Below are 14,382 nucleotides of genomic sequence, written 5' to 3' on the forward strand. Positions count from 1 at the left end.
AGCTGAAATTTTTTGTATAACTTAACCCTAAAAAGGGACATTTTCAGGACTATCTTTTGGAATTTATGAAGTGCGTACGTATCTCATCATAGTCATCTAATGCGAGCGCCAAGCGCTTGCTGATTTTGTTAGAATTACACTGGCACATGAAGCACTTTTTTGTGGTCATTGTAATCATGAACATGATACGTATTTCACTAATGAAATATTGCGGGCGAGAAGCGCGAGCTGACAATTTTTGAAATTCAGACTTGAAGAGGGGCATTCTATGGCTTGTTTGTAGGAATTTACTATTTCACTAATTAAGTGATGCGAGCGCGAAGCGCGAGCTGAAAATTTGTTATAATTAGATCAGAAAAAGGAACATTTTAAGGACTGTCTTTAGAAATTCGTGCACTGCAAAAACGCCGGTGTTGGTTTAACACCAGCCCGGTATCTATATCGGTCCACACCAATGCGAACGTAAGCACTGACTGGATATGTTTAATTAAGGCCTTAAAAGGGGGCAATCACTTTAAGTATATAGTCATGAAAAAAGCATATGTCACTACATAAAACAATGATGATAACTTGAAGTGTGAGGAGATAGTTTTTTGCATAATCTTTATGGACTTAAAATACAACAGGACTATATGTCTCATTAGTCAGACAATGCGAGCACCAGGAATGATGCAACCCCAACCTGCCCCCATCCCCATCCTAAGCACCTTCTGACACCATAAATTAAAAAAAAAAAGTTTAGTAAAAATAACTTAGAACATTTTTGTGTTTTTTGCCAACTGCAAACTTGTAGACAAGTCTACAAGTTGTAGACTTGTCTTCATCAATTTGCCAACTGCAGAGTTACCAGTTTTTTAAGTCTTGTGTTCTGTTCTTTTCAGATCTGAAACGGGGCAGTACTTGTACATCACTTTGCTGACTGGTAGAGCGTATAGTGTTCTGCCACTTTAATAGGCCCACTTTATAATTTGCCAACTATACTTTGGCTTTGATTATTCAACTTAAACCTTGGAAATTCATCCCACCCAATATTTATGTACCTAGTCTTGCCTCTAATTATACAAAACTAATGTGTTTGTTAAATCGTCAATAATTGTGGTATAATTTGCAAACTAACAAGGTTGTTCATATTGGGGGAGGACCGGGGGCTTACTTTGTGTGTTATTATAGCTCCATCTGTTTTGTACTTAGTATTTTGCTGACTAGTAGGGCTCTAAGCCTGGCTACATGGACTTGGATTTGCCAATTGGTTGTCTTTACTCTAAAAGTCGTAACCTTCTTCAAAGTTAGTACCCCTATTTTCCTTTTCTTTCTTTCTTTCTTTCTTTCTTTCTTTCTTTCTTTCTTTCTTTCTTTCTTTCTTTCTTTCTTTCTTTCTTTCTTTCTTTCTTTCTTTCTTTCTTTCTTTCTTTCTTTCTTTCTTTCTTTCTTTCTTTCTTTCTTTCTTTCTTTCTTTCTTTCTTTCTTTCTTTTTCTCCCCTATCCTCCATTTTGCCAACTGGTACATGATTATGCCGACTGCCACGAATGTTGGGGGGGGGTGTCGCACCCCCCCCCCCATACCCCCCCTCTAGCTACGGCCCTGTTTCTGCTTGCAAAATGGTGATATCGTGATGCTTGTGATTTCTTCAAAACGGGCGCTAGCGGTGACAAATTTGCCGATCTTTTGCCAATATTTTCATGAATACTGAACTCATCCTAAAGAAATTTTCATTATACTGTAATTTTAGGTCGCTTTTCACGTTGATGATGTCAGATTTTAAGGATATTGGCTAGTTTTTGAGATAAGGACCGTCCGCGAAGTATGGACACGCGCGAAGTTTGGACACACTGCCATACACATATGGTCAATCCTTATATATATATGTTCATTCAGAACTCTTTAAATTAGGTATTCTAATAACTTGTTAAACCGTCCTTATTTTCTTTCATTTGTACATGTCATATCACACCTGATCCACTAATGTTACTTGTTGTCTATATCAGTTAATGAAGTTATCTTTATGCCATCATCATACCACATTGTCTACATGATCAGGATATAAGTATCTAAAGAGTCGATTGATTTGATAACATTCGGTAGAAATGATAACAATTGGTAGAAATGATAACATTCGGTGGAAATGATAACATTCGTTAGAAATGATAACAATTGGTAGAAATGATAACAATTGGTAGAAATGATAACATTCGGTGGAAATGATAACATTCGTTAGAAATGATAACAATTGGTAGAAATGATAACAATTGGTAGAAATGATAGCATTTGGTAGAAATGATAACATTCGTTAGAAATGATAACAATTGGTAGAAATGATAACAGTTGGTAGAAACGATAACATTCGGTGAAAATGATAGCATTCGGTAGAACTGACAACATTCCGTAAAAATGATTACATTCTGTAAATATGATAACATTCTGTAGAAATGATGACATTGCGTAGAAATGTTTTAACATTCAAAGAAATGGCAGCATTCAGTAGAAATGACAGCAATATTTGCTAGACATTCTAGAAATTATAACATTCGGTAGCAAAATATGATGTTATTTTGCGCCCTCTACATTCATCATACATCACTCGTAAGGTAAATTTGATTACATCATCTTATTATTTTCCCTGTCGGCCAATGGTATAACAATTTAAGAACCTGCCTTAATGGATATTAAAATCCTTAACATTCAGTAACACACACGATGTACATTGATAAGACATGTTCATATTTTCCTATTAGTCAGAATTCGACATGACGAATATTTTGCGTTTGTGATTCAATAAGCCCTGTGGCCCAATGGATAAGGCATCTGACTACGAATAAGAATGTTTTATCATAATGTGTATTGTTAGCGATAGTGATAATATTAGATAATACACTATATGTAATTGTGTACATTCTAAACTCGTGTTTAAAGGTCAAGTCCACCTCAGAAAATTTTTGATTTGAATCAATAGAGAAAAATGAGATAAGCACAATGCTAAAAATTTCATCAAAATCGGATGTAAAATAAGAAAGTTATGACATTTCAAAGTTTCGCTTATTTTTAACAAAATAGTTATATGAACGAGCCAGTGACATCCAAATTAGAGAGTCGATGATGTCACTCACTCATTATTTCTTTTGTTTTTTATTGTTTGAATAATACAATATTTCAATTTTTACGAATTTGACGATTAGGACCTCATTGCCTGAACCACAAAATGTTAAAATAATGGAATTTTACGTGTTCAGGGAGGAATAAAACTTCATTTCACATGACAATGACGAGAAAATCAAAATATTTCATATTTCATATAATAAAATACAAAAGAAATAGTGAGTGAGTGATGTCATCGGTTCCCTCATTTGCATACCGACCGGGATGCGCATATAACTGTTTTGTGAAATGAAGCGAAACTTTAAAATGTCATAACTTTCTTATTTTACATCCGATTTTTGATGAAATTTTCAGTGTTATGCTCGTTGAATTTTTCTCTTTTTATTCAAATCAAGTTTTTGTTGGGGTGGACTTGTCCTTTATGCGAATGGCACATGTTATGCTGTTGATAGTTATAATCAATCTTTCTACAAGACAGATATGAGATAGAATTCAGTGAACTATTTGATACTTTAATACTTTCATATCCCCCTCTCATATGTTTATACCCATCCTCTCTTATATTCATATTTCTCCTTTCTCTCTCTTCAACGTATATATTTTTTGCACGATCACCATTTTCTTCTCCATATAATTTTTATGTTTATAAAGTTTGGGGTAAAATTTATTTTTGATAATGATAATCATGTTGTCTAGATTCTAATCAGATTTATAGTAACAATCATCAATATCGTATAAATATCAGCTGTATTATTAATAATTATGTAGATTGTTCTTTCAACCATCGCTCATTATGTAATGTACGAAAGAGCCTTTGCTAAAAATATAAAAAAGCTTTGTATTATGTGTCGTAGTTCTTCAGTATTTCATGTGCAGATGATCAAAGTGTGTTTCATAAAAATGGACACTACACAAATATAATAAATTTATATTATCAGGTGCGTTATAGCTCACAATCATTTCATAGTTCATAGAGTGATATATGTTAGAAACGCTTTTAGATTTTAATATAAATATAAAAGGTATAAACTTTAATTCTTAAAATCTGTTTCGTTATCTCTTTTATAATCTCTTTATATGTGGTTCAAAGAATTCATTTTCTTGCTGGTAAATATACATGTATATAGGAAGTAGAGGCCTTGTTGATCAAAAAGAAGAGAATAGTCAAAACTTTACCATGTTCACTTTTATGAAAAAGATGCACTCTTAAAAATGTTGGGCAACATACGGTCCACACAACAATTGGTTAAAACTTTATCCAATTCTGGGTAGTTTTACACCAATACTGTGTAGTTTTCACCCAAAGCACACATTATTGGTGTAAAACTACCCAGAATTGGATAAAGTTTTAACCAATTGTTGTGTGGACCGTATGTTGCCCAACATTTTTAAGAGTGTGCTTATTAGAATGTCTCCATGTAAAGTATTTAGAACTTTAGTGGAGATTTTCATTGAAGAAAAAAGGGACTGTTTAGGATTGGTTATACAACTTTTGGCAGTAGCGGTGGAACCGATGATGTGATGAAGGTGGGGGTGATTTCAGTACATGTGCTTAAAACAGTGAACATGTAAATATTACTTTGATTAGAATAATAGAAAGTATATGTCTTACTTCTAATGAAATATATTTTTATTACACTTTGTGTGAATTACGAACACTTCTTGAATAGAAAAAACCCAATGTTTGTAGATGTATCATGGACTTTAATCTATACGAAATAATTCTAACCTACTTGGGAGCAGAAAATAGTCATGTGGAAATAGAAAGGAAATATCTTTACTATGGATGATAGTATTAATAAGTACATTTCAAGAAAGGTTTGTCAATGCAATATATAGTTGTATACAGATTACTGATCCAATTATCAACCGTTCTGAATAAATATCTAAGATTTTAAATTGGTTGGAATCTTTGCGGTGTGTATTTTGAAGTCATCATCATGGTTATGAGGAGGGTGTCTTTTAATGCACATATGATTATGTCATTTTGTAATCAAGTAATTTTGTCAGCATAAACGAAATTAAATGTCAAACCAAAAAAAAAAAAAAACACTCTACATCCAGTTCATATTTCTAATTTACAAATGAGTATATTTGACATGTAGGACTGATTAAAAATAATATATAGAACGATGGTGACAGACGAAGGAGAAAAGAATGAGATATATAGAAAGAGGGAGGGGTTGGCAAAGTGGTCGGGAGTGAGAGAAAAACAATGGAGAGACGAGGAAAGTAAGAACGGAGAGAGAGAGAAAAAAGATAAAAATAAAAGGATAAAGAGATGGAAAGGAGAGGGATAGAAAAAATGAGAGAGATGAAGAGAAAGATAGAAGAAGGAGAGAGAAAAAAAAATGGATAGACAGTGAGAATAAAGACTAGGAAAGATAGAGAGGGAGAGAGAAAAGTGGAGGAGTGAGGGGGAGAAATTGCGAGACAAGGGGATTAAAGATGGAATAAGAGAGAGAGGGGGGGGGGGGGTTTAAAGAACTACCGAGAGACAAGAAATGATAAAGAGAGATGGGGGATGGGGTGAATTTGTAATTGAGTTTGTATTGGAGTTTTCCTTTCTCATGAAACAAAGTATAACATTACAAAGTTGAATATATCACAAAATATGTCAATAATAGCAAGTCATAACAAAATTGAAGAAAGGGTGAATTTAAACTACGTAGATAGAATTGGCTTCGTCGAAATTAAGTAAAAGGAAACATAACGGAGGGGCTCGCCAAGAACGATTGAATTTAAGAGATAGGAAAAAAAAAAAAATCTGAGAGAAAAATGAGTGAGAGAGAGAGAGAGAGAAAAAAAAAAGAGGTAGAAAACAATCCAAACGCTTCTTACTTTTTGTATAACCAGGAAATGTAGTACGATTATATAATATTATATTATATTATATTAAATGTAACCATTATGATACTTCAATTTTTTCAAAGAACTACACCATTGTCATATCGAATTCATGTTCAATGCTTCAACAAAATAACACATCAAAACATAATATCACAATACAAGAAATACATTTGATTAAATACATGTGGGGATATGACATTTTCAGCCCACCTCATGAATATTCATCAAGAAATGCCTAGAACTGCCTAGTAATGGAAATCTTTAAAATTCAATAACTTCATTATTTGTTACCCGATTTTGATCAAATTTTCAGCATTTTGCTTTTTGAATTTTATTCTCTTTATTGAGATATAAACATCTCCAGCCTGGACCATCCCTTTAAATACGACCATAATGTTACTTCAGTGTATGCAAAGAACTACACCACTGTCATGACTGTCATATTGAATTTATGTTCAATGCTTCACCAAAGTAATATATCAAAATATAATAACACAATAAAAGAATAAAAGAAATACATTTAATTATAAGATTATACAGAATACAGAAGATTATGACAATGTCAATTAATGAAAGTGAAATATGTAAAATAACCTGCATAAAAAAACTGAGCTTGTTATGTCTGAAGGTTCCTAAATATAGTTGGGATGCTGTCTCTGTTTTCATGGTACTTCCTCAAGGGGGAAGGGGGCTTCAAGTATATCTAACAAAATATAATATATGCATAGACAAACCGAGCAACTCACCTGGTATATTAAATCACCCAATGAAAGTGATTTTCTACTTCATTAGATATTATTAGATATATTACACTCACATTGAATCACTTGATAAAGATGTGGTTTTGGACATTAAATCAGTTAAAATCAGAAGCTATATGCAATCTACATTTAAATTGAAATGAAACGATTAATTTTAAAAGTAAAGACAGAAAGGGAGAGGGAGGGTGAGAGCTGGCATTTTTTTTTCTGAAAAGTTGTAAAATTATTGATCGAATAAGATATTCATTGATCATTGTAAGTGTAAATACACATGTAAAACACGCTACAATATATTTTCTATCTTTCCCAAACCATGCCAACCAGGCTTATAACAATAGTGCTGGGTATATTGTTTTCAATTTTGACAGAATGATTACCAAGATGTTTAGAGAAAAATGCAAGCCACTGCACTGAGGCTGGACTTGACTCTCTTTTTTTTTTTTACAACATTGTTTGCTATATGAACGTTGAGGTTAAGAACAGTTGTTTAAAAGTTCAAACACGTTTTTAAAGTCTTAAACAACAGAGTTCGATTTTTAAAAATAAATCTAATATGCAATATAGGCGCATTGTGGTCTAGTGGTTCTGACTCTAAGGGTTCGAACCATAGCCATTGCGTGTTTTTTTCAGCAAGAAATTTATTCACACAGTGCCGCACTCAACCCAGGTGAGGTAAATGGGTACCCGGCAGGATTGATTCCTTAAATGCACTGAGCGCTGAAAGGCACCTTAAGCTAAAGCCGGGGTAACATCGATAGCAATGCGCCTCGAAATAAATTGTTTCTAGATAGATGGCGCTTTATGACGGACTATTTTTATTAATATTAATTTTATTATTATTATCATTATTATTATTATTATTGTTATCATTATTATTCAATAAATTAGACATGATGGTTGTTTAAACTGTACTGTATAGACAAATATCGTTGTATAAAAACTAAACAGCGCTTAATTATGGTTATAAAATGTTGTTCTTGAACAAGAAATATTAATTAGATCTGGAATATTCATTATGATTTAATACCGAACGAGAGTTACATAAATCAAACAGAAATGATTACCGAAAGAGTTCATGATGCACGGTTTATATGCAAATAAATATTCTAAGAAAATATGAGGAGAGGGGTTGGGGGGGGGGGGAAAGTTCCACCCCTCTCTTTGACAAGAATGCTTAACTGTATGTTTTGTACGCTAGACAAAACCATAAGTTTATTATTAGCGAAACTTCATAAATTGTCTTCTTTATGAATTTGCGATATATTCATTAGGAATTCACCCCAAAAGAAAAATAAAATCTTAACACAGTTCGCCTGTATATTATGTTTATAATATTACATTGCGTGTCAACAAACGCCGTTCTATTACGTTGATAATATTTTTCTGCGTGTCAACAGAGACGGTATGTGTTGATAATAATGTAACGGCTTCCACTGGAACGGTAACAAAAACGCGAAACAATAATAAATAAAAAGAGGGAAAATTCGATTTGATGGGTGTTTTATAAAGTTGTTCATAAGGTACGAATGACTTCATACGCAAGACTGGTACATGTTCTCAGTTGATAAAGTCAGCTACATATTGGCATCCGTTAACCAAAGAAAGTTTCACCAGTAGTATTACTTCATTCGTCATAACTCATGGGCAGCTTTATGAAAAACCCAATCGAGAGATTTTCACATTGACTTCTAACAAAGCATTGCCAAAACCTGCGACTTCCATTATTTAAAGCTATTCGGTTTAAAGTATGTACGTTTACATGTACGTTTTGCGGGTGATAACATTCTAACCTCCGTTAATAGCCGCTATAGAAAATTATATCACGGCAATTATAGATGATAGTAGAAATAAATAAGTGACACTGATTATGCACTTTGAACACTCCACAAGTTATTTTGTGCTTTTTTTAAACATAAATTTTACTAATATTATTATCATCATGTATCTATATATACGCTGAGAAAATGTAAATTTTCACATGTTTCTCAAATGTATGACAGACGTGAAATACATGTAGAGCAGAGGGGATTGGATATGACAGATAATGGTATTTTATTTAGTACAAAACTACACGACTAAGACCAGACTTTCTTTAAATCTTATTTAGCCGAGTCCGTTAGGAATTGATCATTTTCATGCAAACCATTACTCTTGTATTTGTGCTATTAAATGGATTTGATTTTTTTCGCTCGCATATGGTCTTAGTAATCATTTTGGAAGAGAAGGCACCTGTAAAAAGTGACAGGAACTTAAAGTTGGATTCTCGACCAAACTTGTAAAGTGTTTTAGTTACTTAATAAATCTTATTTTATATGGTAGTTTTCATTCACATTTTATGTTGTACCGTAAAAGGCAACATGAAAAAGCTAGCCGCTATGTTCTATTAGGATTCCAACCTTTGACACAATAAACACCATCATGGAGCGACTAATACAGATTTCAACAATTTTTTCAATACTCATTATTAAGAATCAAGAACCATTACTTTACATATATTTAGAAGCCTACAGTAATTTTCTACAGCCTCTGCTATTACATGTAAGTCATGTTCCCAACGTTTGTTACACACTCTAGTGTACCCTATAACATGTATAATAAATACTTAATTTGATCTTAGAATGCTATGTTTAAGAACATATTTCTGATATACCCATTGGCCATATCTTATTTATTGTAAATGTGTAACAAATAAATTCTGATTCAATTCAATACAACCTGTAGTATTTCTTCCGTTTCAGTTATTACTACACCAACCATTACTGTATGTCATTGCTATACTGTAAGCCACATTAAACTTGTAGTTGTATAAAATTGGATCGTAATAATATATAACATTGGGTATTTTATTTGATTTGTGCACTGACCCAGGATGTGGAAAATCCCCAATATGTTTTAAACCACATTGCGCGTCTACTACATTGAATTCGCATTCATTCACACAGTGTGCAGAGATTATTAGCTGAAAGAGCGTGTATACTTGAACTTATCGGTGAGTATGTAGCTTAATGTTTTATTTTTAGGATTAGAAAGAAAAATATGATATTTAAAAACTCCCCCGATTTACTGGGAAGTAAGGAAGCTATGAGCTTAGATAGAGAAATGGTTAACTAGGATGTATAAACACGATGAAAGGGACGCTCCTAGTTTTGTGCACCGCGTTGTGACGTCAGAAGTCAACTTGCCCGTTCATATCAATCCTCGACGCCTTGCAATGGGAACAATAAACTCGCATCAATTATGATCTCAGCATGTTCTTCTGTACATATGTGTTTGCCGTAAGTACACAAGGAAGTCTGAATTGATCGTAGATGTATACTATATGAAATAAATCTGTATGGAAAGATGAAAAGCCTGGTGTCAAGGTTAGGTGTATTAATTAAACGGATAAACATTACAAAGCAAAATCAGCCCTACAAAACACTAAGAATTTCATCGAAATCGGATAAAGAATAACGAAGTTTTAAAGCTTTGGATGATATCGAAGAAAAAATTCTATACCGCGCTATGCATGCCATTTTTATTATTTTGTTTACAGGGTAAATTATGGATATAACATGAACAAAAACTCAGTAATTAAAAAGATACTTACTAATGATACATAAAGATACTAATTAATTGCAACTTGCTAATTAAATGCAATAAAATGTTGTTAATTTTTATCTATCGCATTTAAAGTGCGTAATGAATAGATTCAGCTTTTGGAAAATTCCATTAATAGATAAATGGTTCCAGAACTTCAAAGGGTAACTGGGGATAGATTAATGGATAAATAAAAGGAAACATAACGGGGGGGGGGGGGGGGGGGCTTGCCAAGATATAAGAAAGGGCGATTAAAAAAAATGTAAGAGAGAAAGAGAGGAAAAGAGAACAATCCCAACACTTCTTTTTGTATAACCACAATTACATTATATTAAATTATATTAAGAGTGACCATATGCTACTTCAATGCATTCAAAGAACTACACCACTGTCATATTGAATTTATGTTTAATGCTTCAACAAACCATGTCAATCATAAAAATTCATAACAAAATTGAAGAAAGGGTGAATTTAAACTACGTAGATAGAACTGGCTTCGTCGAAATTAAGGTAAAACGAAACATAAGTGAGGGGCTTGCCAAGAACGAATGAATTTAAGAGATATAAAAAAAAACCATAGACAAGAGAGAGAGAGAAAGAGGGGGGGGGGGGAGAACAATCCGAACGCTACTTTTTTGTATCACCAGGAAATGTTGTACGATTAAATAATATCACATTATATTAAAGGAATGGTCCAGGCTGAAATATTCATGATAACTAAATAGAGTAAAATCCACAGAGAGCCAAATGCTGAAAATTTAATTAAAATCGGATAACAAATAAGGAAATTATAGAATTTTAAATTTTATCAATATTTTGTGAAAACAGTTATTTGCATAATATGTTCATAATTATTAATTAGGTGGGCTAGTGATGTCACGTCCCCACTTTCCTTTTTCTTACGTTATTACATGAAATCATAAATGTTTCATTTTTCATACATGTGCAAATGATGTGTATCCATTGTGATAAAATAGGTTACAGCAATTAATAATTAATGCACTCGATCAGTTGTCAATCCAATTGTTGTGGGCTCTTGGTAGAAAAAAATTGAATAAATCTAATTTTATATAATAAAATACAAAAGAACTAGTGAGATATGACTTCATCAGCCCACCTAATGAATATTAATAAAGACATGCCTAGAACTGTTTCACTGGAATAATAATGCAAATCTTTAAAATTCAATAACTTCGTTATTTCATACCCGATTTTCATCAAATTTTCAGCATTTTGCTTTTTGAATTTTATTATTTTTATTGACATATAAATATCTCCAGCCAGGACCATCCCTTTAAATGTGACCATTATGCTACTTCAGTGAATTCAAACAACTACACCACTATCATATTGAATTTATGTTCAATACTTCACCAAAATAATATATCAAAATATGATAACACAACACAAGAAATACATTTAATTATTAAATTATAAAGAATAAAGAAGATTATGACAATGTCAATTAATGAAAGTGAAATGTGAAGGAACCTGCATAAAAAGCAGAGCTTATAATGTCTGCTTGTTCCTAATATGTTATGGATGCTATTATCATGGTCAAGTTTATCTCACAAAAGACAATGTATGTACCGACATAGCATTCTTGGTTCCACACCCAAGAGGAAATAAAAGAAATTATAGGACACAACGTATAATGAAATGAATGGAAACAATGAATTTGCTGAATTTAATGGAAAATCTATCACATAATTAGAATTCAATTTCAATAGGCAATTTTTTTCCAGCTCCCTTTGCACGCTGGCGACTTTTAACAAATTTTCCACACATTGCTGTTTTGCCCCCCCCCCTCAAAAATTTTGGCTTATTACGCAATTGGGTTAAATAAATGTGTTGTGTAAAAGCTATATATGTATATGCCCGCGATTTGATTAAAATAGCGGCAATCTGCGAGGTTTAAATGGCTTTGATGTCAAGAAGTTCCGGGGGCTCCGCCCCGGATCCCAACTGCACAACACCGCGTATAGAAGGGTTGGGCCATTGTCCCAAAAAGTTCTACAAACAAGAACAAAAAAGGAGGAAAGAAAAGCAAAGGAAAAGTGTAGGATATGATTTTATTTACTGAATATATAGCTCAAAAGTAGATTCTCATGAAAAGGTGATTTTTTTCTAGCTCGCTCGCTTCGCTCGCTCGGGACTTATATAAAGCAGCTTTTAGAACATGTGCTATACTGCGCCCTTCGTTTTTTTTTACTCTTCACGCTACTGCCGCAAAGAATCCTGTTCACAGTGGCGTACAGACCACAAAAAAGGAATCTGAAGAGAGAAGAGTGAAATATATTGTTCTCTGGATATCATGTCAAAATCTATCACAAAATTTGATTTTTGTATTAAAAAGGTCAAAATTTTTGCTCGCTCGCAACTTCTTTTTAAAGATAAATTCTGCCCGATACACAATATCTGGCCTTCTCAAAATAGTCGCCTCATTACACCATTACGCCCGTTCATACCATGATATGACCGGGAATTTTTTTGCTCTTGCCCCCCCCCCCCCCCCTGGCCACCGACCTCTGTTACGCCGATGATCTCTCAAGCCTACATTACACACTCATTGAAGCACTTGATGAACATGTGGTTTCTGACATTAATTAGATCAGTTAAAATCAGAAGTCCCAGCAGTATAACATGAAGCTGGAATGAAACGATTGGTTCCATAGTTTCAATAAGCTAAAGACGCACCCCTTCACTGAAATCACATTATATTTGGATTAAAGAATAGAAATACACGTAGTATGATTTTTGTTTCCTTGCATAGAACAAGCATGCAACTAATTAGCTCATGAAATAGATTAGATGCCACTTTGTTAATTTATTATTCAGAATATGTCATATTCATGTTCTTTTCAAGCGAAACAAGTTTATTTTGTGAGGGAATTTCCGACATTCCTTTTCCCTTCAATTAACTTCAGGAGATCGAGGAATACCCTCCCCCCCCCCCATTGCCCAATTGACAAGAATACAGCACTGTGTTTTAGAAACATGCATGTCAGGTCAAAATATTTATGTGAAAAGAAGATCAAATGAAATATTTTTAAACTGATAATGTCGTCTTCCATTATAATCGTGGAGGTATTATGTCGGTTTTTTGTTTTTGGTAAGGCACCCGCCCCTTGGATATGACGAATAAGCTGGAGGTCTCGTGTTGAAATATAAAGGCCAACGCAAAGAGAAGGGTAAAACAGTGTTGTGGCCACATATCAAGATACTCAAAGCTACCCGTCACAGGATGACTTAATATGATAAGGGGGGGGGGGGGGTCGGGCTGAAAATAATATAGAGTGATAACCAGTTACCAAAATGCTGAAAATTTCATTAAGATATGATTAAAAAATATCGATGTTAGTCTATTTCAATGCATATACAGCTATAATTTTTTCTGAAAAAAAGTTATGTGCATGCCGTCATGAATATTCATTAGATGGGCTGATGACATCATGTCCAGGGACATAGGAACGATTATTTTAAATAGCGGGTGACGGGGTACTCGTTAAAAATAACAAACAAAACAAAAAAGAAAAAAAATAGTTAACTAGATGACGCCTGAGGGGATTTCGGTAAGAAAAAAATAAAACAACAATATTTGCTGCCAAATGTTCCTCCATTTGAATAATGTGTTTTTCTTGTCAACTTGATGGCAATGGAGTACTTCCTATGTGATAGCATACACAACACCCTCTGAAAATCATGAGGGGTGATTGAGCATTCACCCCAGTACCCCCGCTTCACACTTTATTAAAGGTCAAGTCCACCCCAGAAAAATGATGATTTGAATAAATAGAGAAAAATCAAACTAGCAAAATGCTGAAAATTTCATCAAAATCAGATGTGAAATTAGAAAGTTCTGAAATCTTAAAGTTTTGCTTATTTTTCACAAAACAGTGATATGCACAACTGAGTGACATGCAAATGAGACAGTCGATAATGTCCCTCACTCACTATTTCCTTTGTTTTTTTATTGTTTGAATTATACAATATTTCATTTTTTTCAGATTTGACAATAAGGACTAACTTGACTGAACTATATAGTATTAAACAATGCTAATTCCACATGTTCAGGGAGAAATTAATTGTTTGTTCACT

This window comes from Lytechinus pictus, chromosome 6 (assembly GCF_037042905.1).
Source record: "Lytechinus pictus isolate F3 Inbred chromosome 6, Lp3.0, whole genome shotgun sequence".
In the NCBI taxonomy this organism is placed as follows: Eukaryota; Metazoa; Echinodermata; class Echinoidea; order Temnopleuroida; family Toxopneustidae; genus Lytechinus; species Lytechinus pictus.